Raw genomic sequence first — 23,814 nt, forward strand, 5'->3', positions numbered from 1 at the left:
CATTAATGAAAATAACTTTATTTTCTTAAATTATGTCGTTAAAAATGTAGATGTGGGATTAAGATCATCAGAATATTAATTTTTGATGTAGGTACTCGTACATATCAAAAATTAATATTAACCCTTAATTTTATGATTCTTATTTTTTACCTAACACCAATTACTTGGTTGTTTTTTAAATATATTGATAAGGGATATCATATAAGTTTTCTATTGGATCATTGTATAGAAGATCATTTAAATTTATATTGATTATGAATTTTATAAATTTCGCCAAATAACGTCGACCCAAACTTGACATAGGAGCGATAGATAAGGTTTAAAAAACGCGGGAAGAAATCATTGAAATATATAGATTATAAACCTTTATAAAAGTGTCCAGACCGTAGTGCAGTGCTCAGAACGTTTGAATTACGTGATGGAGGAGTCGGGTTAATTCCAATGGGGTGAAAATAGATGCAGAATAATGGAAAATACAGTTTTCATTCCAATTTTTTATACAATTGGTCCCTAAAGCGCAGGTTTCATTATTTTTCCCTTATCTAATTGACAATGAAGATAACACTGCGTCGAAGTAATGCAGTGCCATATGCACTATTTGTTGCGGATAAGGGTTCAATAAGAAAATACCGCTTATCGTGTTTAGTTTTTTTTTAAATTATTAATTTATTCGCCAATTCATGACTAAAACCGCGATAGTAAAAATTAATAAAATAAATGGTGAACGTGAAAGATTTTATGAAAATAATAGTAGGTAGTATTGAATTATTTTTCATTTTTTTTCTCCAAAATGATGAAATTTTACGAAAATTATGTATGAAAAGGTAACTAACTAACTAACCATCATGCCGCTTCCTCGCAGGGGTAGGCAGAGAGAATAGAGCGCCACACCACTCTGTCCTTGCAAACATTCTTCGCCTCTTCCACGTTCATGCATCTCCTCATACATACCCGCCGATTGTTACGACTCCTAACCTGACCACTTTCAAGTATTTGGCATACCTGATCGTGCCATGTTTTTCTCGGTCTTCCTCTGCTTCTTTTCCCAATTATATTCGTCTCATAAATTTGTTTTACCGTTCTTTCCTCACTCATTCGTTCTACATGTCCAAACCATCTCAAAACGCCTTTCTTAATTTTATCGATAATGCTTATCTCAGCTTTGCATTCCTTCCTTATGTCACTATTCGTACATCTATCATACATCGTTTTGTCGCACATTCTTCTGAGAGATCGCATTTCGACTGCATTCAGTCTACTTTCATCCTTCTTTTGCCAACTCCATGTTTCACTTCCATACATTAGAGTTGGAACCAGGACTCCGTTGTGCACTGCCAGTTTAGCTTCCGCTGATAGGTTTTTATTTGCGATGAAAAGGTACATTTTAGCATTAACAGCAATTTGTAAGCTTTGCTTCGCTAACACGTGCATTATTGTGACAAGATTAAAATTTATATAAAAATGAATAAACTTCATTTACCAGCAGATGGAAGGGTTGTAAAGTTGACAATATTCTTGTTCTCATATTGGTATAAATACGTGCATATTTTTCATCTAGTAACATACCTGAAAACAAAAACAAAAAAATATTAGTTTAAAATGAATTGCATACACATTATACATAAAAACGTTAAACTATGTATGTATTGTCCGCCTCCGTAGAGTAATGGTTAGCGCGTTTGAATTTAAACTTGAGAAACATAGTTTATACAAATAAAATATGAGCAGATATTACTGAAACAATTAATGAAACAAAAACTAAAACACCGGTCAATCCTCACAGATCACATATGCTACTACTGTCAAACGTAACTACAGTTCAAAATCGTCATGTTCTCTAGAAAATTACCAGAGCTCAGGACCCATGTCGCTCACTCCTTTCAACAACGTCATACTATAAGTATATCAAAAACCGCCAATTTTCAATTGTGCATGTTTTCGGAATGCCCAGAAAATGTACTATATCCCAGCAAAAGCGGCATATTTTTAACTTAATATTTACCCGCTACAGGGCAGATGTTGTTTTTGCATTTTAAAGAAAAGGTATTGTTTAATTATTTTTTTTAAATACTAAATATTTTCCAAATGGAGAAAAAAAAATCAGGTTTTACCTAAAAAGATATGTTGCACACTGAAAATAAGTGGCTTGATATTTTTTTTAATCCATTTTATTATATTTTTAAACTTTAAAAACGATCTCCTGAAAAATCAAGTTTTTTATATATAAGTATAAGTATGACGTTTTTGAAAGGATTGAGCGATGTGTCTAAAACCTCAAAGCAAACAAACTGCGGTCTTTATAAAGATTATAAACAATGATAATTTTAACAGTACCTACCTACGCAATATTTTATAAATTGTCTCTGGTTTATTTGTTTGTCTATCGGCCGATTCAAGATTTACGTCACTTATCGCAATGACAAAACATTTTTTAACTGACAAAATGTAAGGTTATGAGATGTGTGATCATTTTTTTACTTCTATTTATCAAGTCTCTGATTTAAGCTAATATTTTATGATTTATTGATTTAATAAGTAAAATAACCCTTTCCGGTCCCCCAAAATTAAAAAAAAAAAACTAGATAGACAGTGACATTTCAATTGGAAAAAAATAATTTGTCCTCTGCTTCATATACTGTTGTGATAGTTACGAGTGACAAAAATGTAAGCTCGGAATTTAAATAAATAATACTAAAAATGAAAAACAATGTAGAATAACACCCGACATGGGACCTAAGAGCCAAAAATCGATGTCGAATGATATTCTACATTGGACCAGTAAGGGTTAATCTAAAGAGAAAACTTTACAACATTTTGAGTGTGTCCAAATACTTGTTCACAAAATCTGGATTATCTCCAATTACAGGAGTTATTTTCATATTATTGTAAGGTGAGATGTAAAGAAGCTTTTTATTAAGCAGAAACTCTTAAATTAGTATCTATGTGAGATCCGAATCCTGGATTATAATCACACATGAGAAACGCCAGAAAATACCATTTTAATTTTTATTATTAAGCTTGTAATTTGACCAGATAATTTATTTACAACATTTTGAGTGTGTCCAAATACTTGTTCACAAAATCTGGATTATCTCCAATAGATGTCTCTAGTGAAGTTCTAGTGATTCATGAACAAGGTTTCTAAATCGGTTCATATATATAGAACTTCCAAGAATTTGAGTAGTGTGGTTGTCAATAATGGGTAGAATTGGTGAATGTTACACGTGTGTAAAGTGATCACTTAAACCAGCCTAAGACGGTCGTAAGCCCCGTAAATGCCCAGACTTCCATATTCTTCTTCATCTTTGATGAGATATCAAAAAATAATAAGAGAAAACTTGATAAAAAAAAATCATAATTGTGTATGCGAGTCTGATTTTGTGATTGAATCGTGGAAAAAGTGTGAAATTGGGTCGCCGGAGAGGCCCGCGGTAGACGAGTGTCGATGCCGCTATGTCGCTATGCCGCATGCTGTAACCAGTTACTGCCCACTTGTGTCCGACACTATGCTAAACGGCCGGTCATTATGTAAAGTCGCTTTAACGAAAGCGCTCACCAAACGTTCAACATGCGAAGACTACACGTATCAATTCCGGAATTCAGAATAGACCTGGGCGAGATCTTGAATGGGGGATTAACGATTGATTATTGACATAACAAAACACGGGAAAAAACTATCCTTTATCAAGTCCGCGTCTGAAATCTGTCATAATGATGAAAAGATATATATCGCTCACTCCTTTCAATAACGTCATAAATAAAAAATCGTCAATTTTCAATTGTGCACGTTTTCGGAATACCCCGAAAATGTAGGTACTATATTTCAGCAAAACAGGTATATTTTTGTTAAAATTATTATTAAACTAAATTGTTTTCAAATGGAGAAAAAACCTTCAGGTTTTACTGAAAAAGATCTGCACAGTGAAAAGTTCAGTAAGTGGCTTGATATTTATTTTTAATACATTGTATTATATTTTTAAACTTTAAAAATGTTCTCCTGAAAAATTATTTTTTTTATTTATGACGTTCTTTAAAGGAGTGAGCGATATGTAGTGATTAGTAATATTTTCTTATTTTGTTTTTACCTTATGTTTTTTTATATTTTCTAATTTGTTTATTTTAAATATGCTTCTTACCTTATGTTTTTCTCATTTATTTCTTTTAAATATACTTCTTATGCCTATTTATTATACCTCTTCATTGTTTTTATATTTTGCCATGTATTAGTATTAGTTTTGGTTATTTAAAAAAAATACTTTTTTTTACTTTATTATTTGAGTTCCAGTCTTGTTTACCTTAATCCCATGTCCCAAAATGAGAAACAGAAATTACTTATCGGGATTATTAAATGTATGTAATATGACTTATGTGTGTAATATGTTTTGAAAAAAAAAAAGATATTTTTTTTGTTTGCTTTTATTTTTTATTTTTCGACAAAACAACTCCTACCTCCTTCCTCTTCATCCTTCAACGTCCCAAGGACTCAATTAAAAAATTTGGACTTAGCTTCACATACGGAGTTTGAAAATAATGCGGAATGCATTGCAACACTCGGAATGCATTGCAATACCACGTTTTCTTAAAATCACAATAGATTTTAAGAAAAAGTAATATTTACGAAGTAAAACTTAAATTACCTACATATTAAGAAACGTGTGTTGATATTGTTTGGGCACGTGAGTCGAATGAGTGAAGAAAGGATTGTAAAAAAAATATGAGGCGAATGTGGTTGGTAAGATAACAACACAGATGACGAAGAATATAGAAGTCTGGGTATTTACAGAGCTTATGATCTATCACAGGCCGGTTAATTGATCACTTTACACACGTGTAAAATTCACCATTCCGCCCATGATTGACAACCACACTGCTCAAATTTTGGAAGTTGTATTTATCCTTTATTTGATACCTAATACAATTTGTCCGTAGTGTAATGGTCAGCACGTTCGGCTACCGTTCTGGAGGTCCCAGATTCGATTCCCAGGAGGGGGTCAAATAAATATAAGTGATTTTTTCACTGTAATATTTATTCAATACTACCCTGGACTGGTACCTAAAGCGGAGGGCTGATCACCTTTCCTTCATGTGTAAACGATCAAGATAACACTGTGTTTATACGACGCAGTGCCCTATGCACCATTGGTGTGCGGATAAGGGTTTTATTAAATATATTATTATTAATACAAACGATTATTTTTTTAACGACAAAAAAAATCTACCAAATTTAGCATAATACTCATATAAGAAAAAAATCTCAACACTAAAATGGTTAATTCGAGTAAAAAAGAGTAGTTGATTACGTAAAACTGCTAGACTCGAGATTCCACCAAAACAACGCTTTCAGATACGTTCAAATAATACGATATGCTAAAGACACACGAGTATGTAATTAATTAAAATATATCAAGAAGTAGGATTAAACTCAAAACCTTTGCGAAAACAATAATCATATTACAATAATCTGTCGGTCAAAGTTAACGGAACATTGAATGGGCGTACTTGGTTTAAACAATAATCGTCGTTTTCATAAGATAAATCCTTCGTTGCAAACCGCGAGTCGAAGTTTGACTAGATTTTTTTGTCCGCCTTATTGCGTTATTGACAAAACAATTTAAAATGGTATCGGTGTTTCTTTCACTCCTCTAGCAGAGTAGCGGAGAGTGAAGGAGACAAACAATCTAATTATTGCAGGGAGGAATTAGCTTAGGAGGTCTAGGTCGCTCGTACAATTATTTTAATTTTTACACATGAAAATTGTTTTTTTTACCCGGTTACGAACATGATTTTGACGAATGTATCATTTTAATAAAAAAGCCTTAGACTTAACCGATAGTTTATTCTGAATTCTGGACAATATAAGCTGCATATATGCTAAAAATAGTGAAGGACATATCGCTCACTCCTTTCAAGAACGTCATAAATCAAAAAACTAGATTTTTCAGGAGAACGTTTTTTAAGTTTAATAATATAATACAATGTATTAAAAATAAATATCAAGCCACTCATTGAACTTTTTACTGTGCAACATATCTTTTTAGGTAGAACCTGAAAGTATTTTCTCCATTTGAAAAATATTGAGTATATTCAAAAAAATAATTGAACAATGCCTTTTCTTCAAAATGCAAAAACAACACTTTCTGCCCTGTAGCGCGTAAATATTAAGTTAAAATATGCCTCTTTTTCTGGGATATAGTACATTTTCTGGGCATTCCAAAAACATGCTCAACTCAAAATTGACGATTTTTGATTTATGACGTTCTTGAAAGGAGTGAGCGATATGGTATAATAAACCAAGCTAGCGTAAGTATTAAGATAAAAATATGCCGCTTTTGCTGGGATATAGTACATTTTCTGAGCATTCCGAAAACATGCACAACTGAAAATTGACGATTTTTGTTATATGACGTTGTTGAAAGGAATGAGCGACATATACGTTCCAGCAATACCGGCGAGTCAGTGTACGGGTTGAGCAATTTATAAATGAAAATCAGATGCATTCAATGCGACACATTAAATACATATTAGATGTACAGACAAATCACGTCATTTCGACAACCCCGGGAACACATTCATACAGTTCAATTAAACGCGTTAACCACATCGCAAGCGAGACCGAAAAAGGAATCAGTTTGCGTAATCACAATGGACGGATACTAATAATAATTATGAGCAAAAATTTCAAGTAATTATGAATCCTAACCGGATTCATTGTGCCGACCGAAACATAAATATTAAGCAAATATGAAAAAGGCAGAATATGAGCACGAAATAAAATAAAACAGAAAAACGTTTTTACACAGAATAAAAAATCTACGACCGTAAATTGTAATACACTAACGCAACTTTAAAAACAATATGTGAATATTTTCAAAGCTTTTTAAACTTTTATCCAATGATTACATCAATTTAAAAAATAAATCCAATTTAAAAAATAAAACCAGTCTGATGATGTCGGTAACGACGAAACCCGGTCGCTGGTCAAATAAAAAAGTGGAAAAGCTAAAAATATTGGTTTTAATCTAATAATAAATTAAAAAATAAATAGTTTAGTTTAAGTTATGTTTTACTTGGTAAATACCACTATTTCTTAAAATCTATAAAAAAGTGGAAAAGCTAAAAATATTGGTTTTAATCTAATAATAAATTAAAAAATAAATAGTTTAGTTTAAGTTATGTTTTACTTGGTAAATACCACTATTTCTTAAAATCTATTGTGATACGTGTTTCGATGCATTCCGGATCATTTTCAAAGACCGTTAAATGACGTGGAATGCATCGAAACACGTGTTACAATAGATTTTAAGAAAAAGTGGTATTCACCGAGTAAAACTTAAATTAAAAATGAATAGATATTACCACAAGTGTCTTCCGAATAAATTAATGAAAAAATAGTTTTACTCAATAATTATCAAAAATGTAGTTTTCAATATTTATAGACGTTTCCTAGTAGGTATGTGAAATAATTTGGAAAACATCTCACATGCATTCATGAAACTGACCCTTAAATTACTAATTTCTACCATATATGTCATCCCTGAAGACTATTCTACAAAAAAGATGCTTTGTGCCGTCACTTGCAACATAACTATTAAAAAATATAACGTAATGTAGTTACCAATAATGGCAAATTGTATTATGTGATCACTTCAACCAGCCAATGACAAATCGTAAGCTCTGACATTCCTACACTTAAATATCAAAACTTCTCAATCTAAATACGTTTTTTTATGTTGAGATGCGAATGAAAGCTTATATTTAATAAAAAAATAGATGAAGATACGTCTCTTTTAATTGTAATAATTTTATTTTAATGACCTGACGATGATATGATTTTCCGAAACCGGTAGTCACGAAAAAGTGTTTATAAAAGTAGTATTACACAAAGATGGATAATAAGGAGAGTGTTTTATTACCATACCACAAAGTTATCAATGCTTTTAATATACAAGATATATGTCTCGTTGATTAATTTCGAGAAAAAAATCATTATTTGACGTTATAATGAACTTAGCGGATTTTGAATCTGATCTGTTGAAATATTTGTGAACACGAGAGAACAAAACGGCAAGAAAATAAACAAAAATGAATAACAAAATACAAATAAATGTTCTGTACATAATTTGAACAACATACACTTGGGAAAAGGTCAACAAAATAAACACAAACAACATATTAACATGTTGTAAGCAGTTTACCGTCAAAAAATCTAATGGAATGAAAAACGTATTCAATATAAGCTAAAAATGGTGAAATATAATTTAATAAAAAGCGTGACGATATTTTTAGGCAGGACCTTGGTAGAAATTCAATCTGACTTTAAAAAGAAGAATATAACCTAAAACTAACTAACTAACTAACCATCACGCCGCTTCCCCGCAGGGGTAGGCAGAGAGAATCGAACGCCAAACCACTCGGTCTTTGCAAACATTCTTTGCCTCTTCTACATTCATGCATCTCCTCATACATACCCGACGATTATTACGACTCCTGACCCGGCCGCTTTCAAGTATTTGACATACCTGATTGTGCCAAGTTTTCCTCGGTCGTCCTCTGCTTCTTTTTCCAACTACATTCGCCTCATAAATTTGTTTAACCGTTCTTTCTTCACTCATACGCTCCACATGTCCAAACCATCTCAACACGCCTTTCTTAATTTTATCGATAATGCTTATCTCAGCCTTACATTCTTTCCTTATTTCATCATTCGAACATCTATCAAACATCGTTTTGCCACACATTCGTCTGAGCGATCGCATTTCGACTGCATTCAGTCTGCTTTCATCCTTCTTTTGCCAACTCCATGCTTCGCTTCCATACATAAGGGTTGGAACAAGAAATTCAATCTGACTTTAAAAAGAAGAATAGAACCCATATGTTTATTTTTGGCTTTACGTTATTATAACAAGTTTATACAAATCCGGTTACTTCGTTTACGAACCTCAACAAAGACGAAGAAGAATATGCAAGTCTGGGTATTTACAGGGCTTATGACCTATCATAGGCTGGTTAAGTGATCACTTTACACACGTGTCATATGTCGCATACGTCTCACGCTTCGATCGGCTACAACAACTGCTACGGGCAGAGTGATTTTACTAGCCTCCAATCAGCGCATTTAATTTGGCGAGCGTCCCTTTGATGTGTCGGGGCCGATAAACGAAAAGAATCAGAGGAAGACCGAAAAAAACTTGGCATATTCAATTACTTGAAAGTGGTCGTAAGCTGAGATGATTTGGGCATGTGAATCGAATTAGTGAAGAAAGAATAGTAAAACAAATTTACGAGGCGAATATAGTTGGTAAGAGAAGTAAAGGAAAATCGAAGAAAACATGGCATAATCAAGAATTTCAAATAATTGAAAGTGGTCTTGTAAGGAGTCGGAATAATCGGCGGTTATATACAATGGTTAGTGTATTTAACTGCCGAGCTGGAGGTCCCGGGTTCGATTCCCAGGGGGGGTGAAAATAAATATTAGTGATACACACGCAGGAGTGATCACCTTGCCTTCGTGTAAGTAACGATCAAGATAACACTGTGTCAATATGATGCAGTGCCCTATGCATCATTGGGTGCGGAAAGGGGTTAGAAAAATATATGATGAGATGCATGAAAGTGAAAGAGGCAAGGATTGTTTGCAAAGACAGATTGGTGTGACGTTCTATTCTCTCTGGGTATTCCTGCGGGGAAACGACGTGACAACCAGCTTTAGTTTATCCTGCAAGAAATGAATCGTCATATTTGTCACAGCAGCCATCGATTGACGACCCTGATCTGTTGTGATAGGACAAATATCTCGCGATTAGAGCGGGAGATGGTAGTCCGACGCTGACCGTCCTACGGCCGGCGGAATGTCGGAGGCTGTCGTGCGGTCACGAGACACGACAGGGTACATGATGTACTAATAGTACATGGATGGCGAACCTTTTTGAGCCTGAGTACCAAAAAAATAATTAACATAATATGTCGCGTCCCACAAGCCATGGAAATAAAAATATTTGGTGTAATTTCAGACTTTTAGTATCAACAAAGCATTAATACATCGAAAAAATAATAAAATACTTATTAACAGTCTGCCTCTGTAGTGATATAAATAAAATAAATAAAGACCAAGAAGTAATTTTAATGTCATCTACGCTATGTGATTAATTCTTCAATTTCTATAAGAAATCCCAGTTCTAAATCTTTTTACTATAATTAATTTTTAGTGTTATTTTTACTGTAAAAACTATAATACGAATAAATTATACTATCTTTAATATTTTCGATATATGCTCCATCGATTATATGTATTTTTAAATCGGGTTATATATTTTTAAAAAGTCTGCTCTCACTTTGTGGTAACATCTACCCATTTTAATTTGTTATATTTCTACTCTAATTCCAGTCTTGACTGCTGGATAAAGAAACATTGTTTTACTCTCTGTAAATGTAGTCCGTCTCCGTAGTGTAATGGTCAGCATGTTCGGCTACCGTTCTGGAGGTCCCGGGTTCGATTCCCAGGGGGGAGGTCAAATAAATATAAGTGATTTTTTCACTTTAATATTTATTCAATATCACCCTGTACCTGAAGCGGAGGGCTGATCACCTTTGCTTCGTGTGTTAACGATCAAAATAACAATGCGTTTATATGATGCAGTGCCCTTTACATCATAAAGGTGCGGATAATGGTTTGAAGAATGACAAAATAAAATAAATAAATAAAAAATTGACTTAATTTAACAAAATGTAAAACCCTGAAAACAATTTTAATAGAATACAAGTAGTAGTACTTTCGTCTATAAGTCAAAAATTTTATTTTTATTTTGATCACTTTTTTTTCTCTATATATGCGTGCCATGCAAAATGGTCTCGCGTGCCACAGGTTCGCTATCCCTGTAATAGTATATGTAGGTAGGTAAGTACTGCACAAGACGAGAGAAAGTGCCGGTAAATTAGGCAGATTGGAAATTCTTCAGCGTACATAAGCGAGTAGGTACTTGTGTGCTAGCGATTAATTTATTTGTTTAATCGAATCATACGGCGATCAATCGTATTTGAAGGTCGTAAGACGTTATTTTTAAGACTGAGCTATTCTCGACAAAAATAAACGAGTTGATTATAAAAAAAAAAAAACAGCAAACTTCAAAAGTGCAAACAAAACTTGATTCCTTTTTCAAAACAGGATTACCGAAAGCAAGCGCGTCGATATAAAACAGTAACGTCACTAATAAGTTATTGCTTCAAACAAAAATTATTAATATAATTTATTTTTTATTATTTGTTTTTATCTGAGTAGTGTTCGTATTTTTTTTATTATTATTTTATTATTATTTTGTCCGCCTCCGTAGTGTAATGGTCAGCACGCTCGGCTACCGTTCTGGAGGTCCCGGGTTCGATTCCCAAGGGGGGTAAAATAAATATAAGTGATTTTTTCACTCTAATATTTATTCAATATTACACTGGACTGGTACCTGAATCCTTGGTAATTGTGCTTCCTAGATACATCGCTCACTCCTTTCAAGAACGTCATAAATCAAAAAACTTGATTATTCAGGAGAACGTTTTTACAGTTTAAAAATATAACACGATGTTTTAAAAATAAATATCAAGCCACTTATTGAACTTTTTACTGTGCAACAGATATTTTTAGGTGAAACCTGAATGTTTTTTTCTCCATTTGAAAAATATTAAGTCTATTTCAAAAAATAATAATACAAAACCTTTTCTTCAAAATTCAATAACAACATTTTCTGCCCTGCAGCAGGTAAATATTAGGTAAAAAATATGCCTCTTGTGCTGGGATAAAGTACATTTTCTGGGCATTCCGAAAACATATAAAACTGAAAATTGACGGTTTTTGATTTATGACGTTCTTGAAAGGAGTGAGCGACACGAAACTCTTTACTTTTCAAACGGCAACTCGGTGTACCCACGTAAATAAATAAACGTAAATGATGTGCATACAATACGTAGTGTAGGGTAAGCAACATGGCCGCGTGAAACAGGAACACAAGAGCGGAGCAGCAGCGTTATCTTTTGTTCCAACAGACTGCCACTGACCTTGGACTGCACAAATTGATTTTTTGCTCAAACTGCATCCATTATGAACGTGCGCAATAACCGACTGCATATTGCAACACGATTGGCGTACATTAAATTATCATATCATTTTCCTTAAATAAATTAAACCGATGGGTGGTAATTTTGACCGCTCGAACTATTTAAAATATTGTACGAATTTTTAAATGTAAACTTTATTGTCTACATCAAGGGTGGCGAAACTTTATTGCAAGTGGATGACGTTTAAGAAATTCCATTTCGCAGGTCACATAGGTTGAGTAATTAAAACAATAAATTTATACATAAATTTTTTAACGATAAATTACCAAAATATTTTAAGGATAAAGTTGTCTTAAACAAAAATTGTCATGAATATGCTACTAGACAAAAGGATAAAATAAGACTACCATTATTGAAAAGAGCTGAGTCGCAAAATTGCTTGATGTATAAGGGTTTAAAAATGTATGATGAGATGCCTGAATGTATGAAGAATGAAAAGTGTCTGAAAGAATTTAAAAATAAATGTCTAAGTTACTGTAAGGAAATGTAAATATATAAAGATGAAGTGAATGTATATAATAGTTTATATTAGTTTTAATATAAGCTAACTTAAGAAAAAAAAAAAAGAAAAAAAAAATAATAAATACATTTTTTAAAAGGAATAACCCGCAAACCCTACTACTTTCAGAGGCTTGTCCGCAGTTAGGATAGTAAGGATAGGGAAAGTAAATGTGGAAAATACATTACAAACACCCATTAAATAAAAACGTAACACATCATAATCATATCTAATACATAACATTTCGATTTTGTCAAAATAATTGTTAATGATTATTTTTTGACATCTCATCAAAGATGAAGAAGAATATGGAAGTCTGGGCATTGACGGGGCTGACGACCGTCATAGGTTGGTTTCACTGTAACACGTGTAACATTCACCAATTCTACCCATTATTGACAACCACACTACTCAAATTCTTGAAAGTTCTATTTATACGAACCAAATTTAAACATTATTCTTGAATCATTAAAACCTCACTAGAGACATCTATAAGTGAGATGAAAAGAAGCTTTTTATTGAGCAGAAACTCTTTTATTAGTGTGTGAGGTCCCAATCCTGGATTATAATCACACACACGAGAAACGCCAGAAAATATCATTTTCATTTTTATTATTTAAGCTTAAAACCAGATAATTTATTTACAACATTTTGAGTGTGTCCAAATACTTGATACTTTGACTTCACAAAATCTGGATTATATCCAATTACAGGAGTTATTTTCATATTATTTTTGACACTCATCAAAGATGAAGAAGAATATAGAAGTCTGGGCATTTACGGGGCCTACGACGGATATTCTAATTCATCTGTGTTAAGATGTCAAAAAATAATAAAATGATATCTAGTTTCAAGCGGGTAAGACAATGGAAATTACTCGGAATCGGGAATATTTTATATGTTACTTATGTATGTAATATGTTTAAAATAAATAATTTTTCACGCGGAATTACTCACGCACATCATGAAATGACTCATTTGACGATACAAGATGTAAAAAAAATGTGGGCCGAGTCCCTTACAAAATGGTACATTTCCCAGTGAAAAAATACAATAATGGACGGCATTTTTTTTCGGAAACGCTTTAAACAACAAAAAAAGATGTGAAAATGAATAATCTGACATCTCTCGTGTAATTTGGTTACGGCACACTGGAAATTCCGCCCGGAAGCATAAATAAGTCGCTCTAAAAATAATTTCCTGGGTCGAATACCGACTATTATAATAATCGAGATTTGCGAGCAGACGCTACACTCACTCGGATGCACTCAAATCAGACTCGTACACACGGGAAAAAATATCTAATTCAATGCACTCAAATTAGGTTAAATGCCAATGAGATCGCAAATCCAGACGTTTTTAACTTATGTTCAGGCGTGTAACATCCAATAGACCCCTTTCATGGGTTTTCAGCGCAAAAATGCATAGTACAGTATAAGGTAAGTACGCATATCTTATGTATAGAATATTGATCAATGCAATCTTCTTCTTCTTCCTTGATCTAATCCAGTGTTCCTCAAACATTTTCTATTCAAGCTAAGTAAGTAAAACACTTATCCGCACCCCAATGGTGCATAGGGCACTGCATCATATAAACGTAGTGTTACCTTGACCATTAACACATGAAGGAAAGGTGATCAGCCTCCGCTTTAGGTAGCAGTCCAGGGTAATACTGAACAAATGAGAGTGAAAAAATCACTTGTATTTATTTCACCACCCCGCGTGGGAATCGAACCCGGGACCTCCAGAACGGTAGCCGTGCGTGCTGATTAATAAACCACGGAGGCGGACACATGAGAAACCCAGATTTGTGAACAAGGATTTAAAGGATTTGTGGTTATCAATCATGGGTAGAATGGTGAATGTTACATATTACACGTGTATAAAGTGAACACTTAATCTAGCCTAATGAAATACAACTCTAAAATCTTCTGGGTGATGCTAAATAGTTCATACATTCATTTCAAACCCTTATCCGCAACCCAATGGTGCATAAGGCACTGCATTATATAAACACAGTGTTATCTTGATCGTTAACACACGAAGGAAAGGTGATCAGCCCTCCGCTTCAGGTACCAGTCCAGGGTAATATTGAATAAACATTAGAGTGAAAAAATCACTTATACATATTTGACCCCCCCTGGGAATCGAACCCGGGACCTCCAGAATGGTAGCCGACCGTGCTGACCATTACACTACGGAGGCGTAAGTTTCTAAGTTAATGACCAGATATTAATGGAGTCACCATCATCCCTTCATTAAAACGTTGTTATAGACTCACTCAGAGCTCTCTCTCTTTCACTATCTATGTCTCTCTTTCTCTCTTCCAACTTGCCACTTCTTGTTTGGAAGTTCCAAACTGCTCAGAGATACGCCAACTTATAATGTTTCAAGTCTAACCCAAATATACGGCTCTCCCGAGATTTAGGGCTGATTAAATCCCCATTTTATACACTTTTGTTCGCTTATTCCGCTTAAACAATTTTTAATTAAATATAAAGCATTCGATTTCAGAAGTAGTCATTACTTAAGACCCTTTTAATGAAACGTATTAATCAAATCGGAGACTAAATTAAATTAACAATTTCATTAATTGATTCGGCAGTCACTTTGAGGTAAAATCTATCCATTTTTAAATAGATTTATATTATCCACTGACACTTCATGATGGAATTGCATTTTAATATATTATTAGATTAAAACCAATATTTTTATCTGATGACCAGTCTGATGATGTCGGTAACGACGAAACCCGGTCGCTGGTCAAATAAAAATAAAGTGGAAAAGCTAAAAATATTGGTTTTAACCATTTTTAAATAATGTTTTACTTAGTATATACCACTATTTCTTAAAATCTACTGTGACACGTGTTTCGATGCATTCCGCATCGTTTTCAGTAAAAAACTGTTAAAAAAAACATGTTTTTACTTGCCACGGGTTTATAAAAATACTTAATGCATCGTTATATTAAAATTTCAACGCAATCTGTGAAAATTTTCAATACTTTAGGAGACCTAAGATTTTAAACAAAATTACATTTAGATTTTTTTATATGGCTTCTTGTATTTGACATGTCGCTCACTCCTTTCAACAACGTCATTTATAAAAAAAAATCGCCAATTTTCAGTTGTCCATGTTTTCGGAATGCCCAGAAAATGTACTACATCCCAGCAAAAGCGGCATATTTTAAACTCAATATTTACCCGCTACAGGGCAGAAAGTGCTGTTTTTGCATTTTGAAGAAAAGGTATTGTTAAATTATTTTTTTGAATACACTAAATATTTTTCAAATGGAGAAAAAACATTCAGGTTTTACCTCAAAAGATCTGTTGCACGGTAAAAAGTTCAATAAGTGGCTTGATATTTATTTTTAATACATTGTATTTTTAAACTTTAAAAACGATCTCCTGAAAAATCAAGTTTTTTTGATATATGACGTTGTCGAAAGGAGTGAGCGATATGTTTTTTCTCCATTTGAAAAATATTTAGTATGTTTAAAAAAATAATTGAACAATACCTTTTCTTCAAAATACAAAAACAACACTTTCTGCCCTGTAGCGGGTATATATTAAGTTAAAAATATGCCGCTTAAGCTGGGATATAGTACATTTTCTCGGCATTCCGAAAACATGCACAACTGAAAATTTACGATTATTGATTTATTATTTATATATGACGTTGTTGAAAGGGGTGAGCGATATGTGTTACGTTTTGTTCAATGTGCTTCTGTGTTTTTGATCTTGAAGTTCTATGTACGTTTCCATAAGTGATTTATCAAATAAATCGAGGGTTTATTCAAACGTAGTTTAAATAACCTTCCAATGTAGGCTTCTGTTTATTTAATAGAAAGTTTATTAGGGTCGGCACTCAACCCTAATTTTTGTCACCTCCGGCCGTCAGTCACGGGGTGTATCATATTGATGAGGAGCAGGCAACGCCGAGCGATGTGTAACACAAAAAAGCTATTGGTATTTACCGGCCTATTACCGGATGTCGAGGTGGATTATTTTTGATTGATTGATGTATTGTAGGCTTAACAAAAAATACACAAACTGCTTCCAGCAACGGATTAACTACGACAAGTAAGTACGCACATACATATTTTAACAAATTTTTTTTTTTCTTTTTTTCTTTCTCTTTTCCTATCACTGTCATCTCCTTTTCTCTTTATCCCATCCTTGTCTCATGTCTCTTCTTATATATAGACTTTTCTTATGCATAGGTGTGAAGAACTGTAATTGGTACACATGATTTTTTTTTGTATTCTGATTTATCATATATTGTAACTGTTGTTTTTCCTTCCAATAAAATAAAAACGACTTTTTATTAGTTAGACCAACTTAAGGTTAAAATGTAACTTTGTTTTAAAATCACTATAAACATTTTATTATAACTTAATTATAATGTCTACCGGTTTCGAAGCTAACCGCTTCTTTATCTTGATTAATTAATCAGTCTTTTTATTTTAGCTTATAATTTGACCAGATAATTTATTTACAACATTTTGAGGACCCAGACATCCAGATTTTGTGAGAATTTGGACACACTCAAAATGTTGTAAATTATAATTAAAACGCTTATTTTTTTTACCACTTGAGTATTATATTGTTACGACTAGTTTCGGAAGCTACTGATGCTTCCATCTACCGGTTTGAATATAAACTAAAGCATTAATAAGGTTAAATAATTATCTGTACTGATGGATGTGATTTTTTTTAGCATATTTGAATTAAGACAAAAAATTCTTTAAAATCTGCAAGTTGACGCTACTTGTCAATACATGCATTTGTAGTTTATGTATATTTCTAGTCGATTATCGTAACGGAATATATCCGGGTTCACCAAACATTGGGCCAAACAATATGATTTCAGCACATTTTCCTTAGGTCATCATCAGTCACGCCATAGTGCCCACTGGCACAACTATATCTAGACGTGGGAAAATAGCATTACATACATATAATTTATAAACAACGTATCATTACATTGAAAAAATAAATGTATAATATAATACACATAGTGTAAAAAATGGTACAAGCCGAAACGCGAAGACTACGCCACATTACTGTAGGGGTATAATAAAAATAAATTAAAAAGAATTAAGAATGGATAATCAATACGTATTTGAAGTATTACTTACATTTACTATGCGATTATCTATTTTTATATTTTAGGTACATGGGTAGGTTTAATTAAGGTTGTGGATGAGCCATATAATGTGCGTTTCAGAGCGAAACAATTGTCACAAATTTAACATAATACAATTAAATAGACTCTTAAGAACAAGTGTTTAATTTTAACATTTAATATATAAAAGTTTTTTAAAATATAAATACTAACTAAAATAAAATAAAAAATATTTTTGGATAATTTATTATAGATAACGCCATTTTCGTGATAAAATGTGATTAAATCAGACCAAAGAAAATTGTGGAAATGATTAAGCAAACGAATGCGTTTGTAGTTTTTTTTTCTAAAGATCATCTCACTCTCACTGTTTCTAACTACTCGGCTGTCCAAACTCAAAACACAGTAAGGGACATTTTTTTGTAGTACGTTTTTTTTTCACTTTTGGACTAAGTAGATTCTACTTCGTCCAAAAATGTAAAAAAAAAACTTACAACAAAAACATGTCCCTTACTGTGTTTTAAGTTACAGCCGTACTGTGGAAGAGCATTCCACGCCATCGGCCCCGCAACAGCAAACGCTTAGTGCGCTGGTTGGTTAGATGGTAATATCACTTTACCCATAGCAGTCGTTGCGGCCGCCGAAAAGTGAGACGTTTATCAACCAATTCTTCTGGAATACGCAGCGTTGCTGACACAACATAATCCATATTATTAACCCTTTCCACTCTGACCAATTTTTCTCATAACTGATCAGCTACTCTGATCAAAAAAATGCGACGTTTTTCTACCATTAAAGTAAGTATTTTGGTTCCCTAATTTTGGGACACTCTGTCTGGCAATTCGTATGACCATGTTAATTAAGATTAACTGTATTCATCTGAAATATTTTTTGTTAGAATATACTTGGGTGATAGAGAAATCAGTGATTTAAGTTATACCTGCGCCGGGCCAGACATTGTGGCCCACGGAGCTGCCTACTAGAATCATACGGGCCAGAATGTCTGGCCTACAGAGTGGTAAGAGTTAAGGAGCGCATGTATAATATATGAATTAAAGTAATAAAATACTTCACTCTATCCCCAAAAACCCTGAGTCGTTGTTTTCAATGTTTTCTTAGACAAGGGGAGTTCTTTGTTTTCGTTTTCCTTGGAAACATTTTACAGTATGTACATAGGTATATAGACGCCTAATTTATGTGAGGAAGCTCATAATACAGTAATACGTATATACATAGGTTGGTAGGTACTCACAATATATAATAAAATGAGAGTTCTCCAAAAGAGAGTGGTTGTGAATATGGCGATACAAAATAAAGATCGCGAGAAGAATAATTGAGAAGGGGCAAATGCCTTACTGTAAGGGCCCGCGTGCACGATCGAATTCATTTCTGCGGCACGCTTTTTCGCAATATTTCTTTATTCATTCATTTGCGTTATTCACGCCTACTGGGACATTGAAAAGTGCGGGGTTGTCAAGATCTTCAATTAATAATATTTATTTATTTACTTGTTATTTGTTCGGGAATTGTACAAAAAATATAATCATAAAATAGTTACATAAACAATAATAAACATTACATTACATTACATTAACAAAAATAGTTACATTAATAAAAATAAAGCCAGTTAAACAATTCCACATTCATGTTATAATTACTATTAAAACAATTAAGAGATAAAAATATGTACATAAGTATAGGTAAGGCTGCGCCGCCATTTCAGTTACATATAAGTTACATTATTCCTCGTAGATTCAGAACGCAAAAAGTAAATTATATTGGCCTATTTAATTTCATATTGGCATCTCAACATACATGAAGCAGAATTTAGAAGTCTGTGTATTGATAGGGTTAGCGACCTATAATAGGCTGGTTTAAGTGTTCACTTTATACACGTGTAATATGTAACATTCACCATTCTACTCATGATTGACAACCACAAATCCTTCAATCCTTGTTTACAAATCTGGGTTTCTCCATTTAGGAGTTATTTTTGTATTGACATCGCAAAATAGATGAAGAAGAATAAGAAAAATCGTATTAATTATCGATATATACATGAGTTTCAAAATTTGAGTAGTAAGGTTGTATAGTGGATGTTTCACAGGAATAAAATGATTACTTAAACCAGCACATGACAGGACGATAGTCTTATAAATACCCAGACCACCATAGTCTTCTTCATCTATACTGGGATATCAATATGAAAAATGCGTTTTCGTTGCCGCCACAAAACTGCATCGTGCATTAAACCTCTTATATAAAAATATTGTAGGTACTCGATAAAAGCAGATGTAGGTATTTGCTGGCGGAGTGTAGAAAGGGCGTAACGTGTGTATATCGGGATATAAAGCCGGCATATCGAGTAGAGCCCTTTCTGCTCGCGGACACCAGTTGGGACGTTATTCTCCCCGTGGGGTGGGGCCGTTAAGAGGGTCGGAAAAGAAGCCCGTACAAAGAAGAACATGACAAGAATATTTTATTTTCTAAGCTTATGGCGTTGTACACGATGTCATGTTATCGGGTGAAGAAAATTCGCCTCAAGATATATCTTTATTTATTTTATATCGGCTGAACGAAGTTATGAAACGATAACGAATAACCGTAATCGACTAACATCGTAATCGTACAATGATACACCATTCCGTAAACGTATAAAAAATTATAATAATTTCTAAATTAAATTTTTCTTGGTAAATATCACTTAGTAACACTTAAATTAAAAATGGATTGATTTTACCACAAAATGACAGCCAAATCAAGACGAATATGAGAAACGAGACGAGATGAATCCCGGGCAGATCACCAAATTGACACCAAAATCACCAAATTGACAAATTGAATCAACTAAGTAGATTCTACTTAGTCTAAAAATGCAAAAAAAACGTACTACAAAAAAATGTGCCTTACTGTGTTTTAAGTTTGGACAGCCGTATTTACATCTAGGCAAACGCCATAAAAAACTCAAAATCGATTTCCGAGCCGTCGCGTTAATTTGCTCATCTGCCGACAGTATGATCCGTTTCATAGTTTTACATAATATAATTTAAAGTGCCTTTTTACAACTAGCGGTTATAGGAACGACAATCACTCCTGCAACCTACACGTAATACTTTCATATAATTAATTTAAAACTGTCGAACTCGAACGAGCGGTCACAAGTAACCGGCCGGTAGCGTCGGCAAGAGCGTTCGCGTCGGACCCGAGTTTAGAGTTTAATCTCCCGGTTCGCCAAACGTTCGCCAAATGAAATTGGCCTCAAATGCCAAATTCCCAGCGAGGCTAGGCCATGACACAAAAACAGGCCGCAAAGAAAATAAATTTGATAAATAATGTACTGAGTATGTTATATATGGTTTGTATGGTATTATTTCGAGCGTAGAGAAAAAAGGACATTTTTTTCACCGGTTTTCTGAACCTCTATTATGATACAGCGATAGCTAACTCTTCGTCCGTCGTCTGGTCCGTCTAAGATAAACTCAGCATCCTTAATTAAGGCCCAGTAATCAATAGCCCGCAACTGAATGATCTTTAAACCCAGGTTACATTTGTTTTTTTTCTAACTAACTGACTAACCATCACGCCGCTTCCCCGCAGGAGTAGGCAGAGAGCATCGAACGCCACACCACTCTGTCTTTGCAAACATTATTCGCCTCTTCTACATTCATGAATCTCCTCATACATACCCAACGATTATTACGACTCCTGACCCGGCAGCTTTCAAGTATTAGACTTTTTTTTTAAACCGTTTTTGTATTGAAAAAATAAAATTTCCTTCGAAATAAATATATGGTTTTGAAAAGAGTTGTTGAAAGGTAAGGAGATATTTTTTTTTGTTATCAATTTACATTATAAAACAATATGTATTCTTTTTAAAAAATGGGTGTGTACTGATGGCTTTCAGCGTTGCCTGTATGAGGAGATGCGAAGAGGCGAAGATTGTTCGCAAAGACAAATGCTGTGGCGTTATTTTCTCTACCTGTCTACCCCTGCGGGAAAATGGCATGATAGTTAGTTAGTAAATATGTACAAGAAAAAAGTATGGTCTTAATCAATGAAGGAATTATTCCTTGAACAATGAAAATCGTTCACCATTGAGTCCTTTACTGCTGAATATCGGTTTTAATAATTTTCTCATTGACTTTTGTCAATTTTGTAAACCTGATGGAGTTATCGGTGGCATGTGCCCGCGGAGCTGGCACATGCCGCAGCATGCTGCAGCAGAGGTTGTTCCAGTTGAAGGGAATTCCCCCACTGGCTCGCCGTGATTGGCGCCATTCCATCATGAGATTAGATGTGCCTGGCGGAATTTATGCGGGCGCTTGCGGGAATTCATCGATAAAATAACAATAAAATAATGTGCAAACGCAAAAACAACAGTAAGTCAGCAATCGCGTATTAGGACTTGCGAATTGCAACTGTTGGACGAGAGTATTTTTAAATTTCATATAATAATTCAAGTAATACATACAATATATAGACAAAAAAATTATTTTACCCTAACCACGGGACATGTTTCAATGTACCTTAACACACTTCGGACGAGAAAGGTATTTCTACCCATTCGGTTGATGTTTCAGGAAGTGTATTTTTACCTTCTGCGCCGGCCTCATTTCAAAGTTAGAAAATAAGGATTTATTTAATGTTTTTATACGAATATTATGTACCAATCTCTTTGTTAAGGTCTAAACTATATGTACACAATTATCATATCCCGTCGCCAGTGGTCCGCAGACGTTAAAAAACACCCTTTCGAAATGTGCTAATACGGGACTTTCGTAAAAAGTACGACGATTAGAAAAACTCACATTTTACCAAAAACATTTACTAATAATATTTAAAAGGGTAATTGCAACATATTTCATTACATGTGTTGTCTCGGTACTCCCCATATATAAGATGCTAGCCGATGTAAATTTTACGAATGCCCCGTCATCTAGGGTTAGCTAAATCACGTAATTCATACATAAATTCGACCGTCCGACAATCTTATTAGCTGCAGTTAAGAAATTAGACATTTTAATCTGGGAGCAGTATTTTATTGCTTCTGCCATACTTCCCCTTAAACAATAGCAAAACCTCTTGAAAGAATTGCTTAAATTTATAAAATGAATGCCAAAAAATGTAATGTTTGCAGTGAAATAGAAAGTATGCATTGAAATACCGTCACCAGTCAATTCAACTCTAAACACGATATACAAAAGAAAATAATAAAAAACTACATACTTATATGAAAAAAAAACAAACCTATTAAAATATGATTGTACATGGTGCGATTCTCAAAACTCACCATTAAATGTTAATAGGAAAATAAAGAATGTTTCGTCAACCGAACATTCACCAATAGAGTTCCTAGTCGAATCACTAGGGGAACCGACACCTTAGCGCTTTCCACGAGTAGAATAAACTCTAAACAAGGTTTGTATATTTATCGTTCAACAAAATTAGTTTACTATTAATATGTGGATTCTGATATTTTTCAACTCGACATTGTCAGCGCTGAGATCACTAACATTGTAAGTCGACATTGAAAAATTTGTCTTCGACTTGAACTTTGATATTTCCCTTTTCCCCTTTTCCTCCCTCTTTCGTTTTTACAAATTTACAAATGTCAAATTAAGTACTTGTTTTTTAATACTCGTTAAAATGACGTAACTCTGTTGTAAAATTCCCAAATATTTTTTTCTCCATTTAGTGGAAAACGAAACACAAATCAAATGAATCCCACGGCTGTCTTTGCGGTACCAAATTTAATCAATCCAATTTTAGAATCTTACTTCCAAAGTTGCGAGTTTTTGTAAAATTCCCAAAATAGAATAATAAAATAAAAATAAACTTCTGGAGGAAGACCGAGAAAAACATGGCACGATCAGGTATGCCAAATACTCGAAATACTTGGGAGTCGTAACAATCGGCGTTTATGTATGAGGAGATGCATGAAGAAGGAGAAGATGCAAGAAGAAGGAGATGGTTCCAACTCTAATGTATGGAAGTGAAACATGGAGTTGGCAAAAGAAGGATGAAAGTAGACTAAATGCAGTCGAAACGCGATCTCTCAGAAGAATGTGCGACAAAACAATGTATGATAG

General features: G+C 33.6%; 1 protein-coding gene across 3 annotated transcripts in view; it reads right to left on the reverse strand.

Moving 5' to 3' along the window:
- Window positions 1–23,814, reverse strand: part of LOC148309488 (uncharacterized) — a 179,632-nt gene that overhangs the window by 122,808 nt on the left and 33,010 nt on the right. Inside the window, exon 1 of one of the 3 annotated variants that reach the window (XM_088260000.1) lies at window positions 1,481–1,518. The exons of the other annotated variants lie outside the window; for them this stretch is intronic. The gene's annotated coding sequence lies outside the window, so the exon portion shown is untranslated. Of the gene's footprint in view, window positions 1–1,480; window positions 1,519–23,814 lie in introns of those variants that run through there. 3 annotated transcript variants of the gene reach the window in all.

This window comes from Brachycentrus maculatus, unplaced genomic scaffold (assembly GCF_059751285.1).
Source record: "Brachycentrus maculatus isolate JH-2025_06_01 unplaced genomic scaffold, ASM5975128v1 h1tg000122l, whole genome shotgun sequence".
NCBI classification, from domain to species: domain Eukaryota; kingdom Metazoa; phylum Arthropoda; class Insecta; order Trichoptera; family Brachycentridae; genus Brachycentrus; species Brachycentrus maculatus.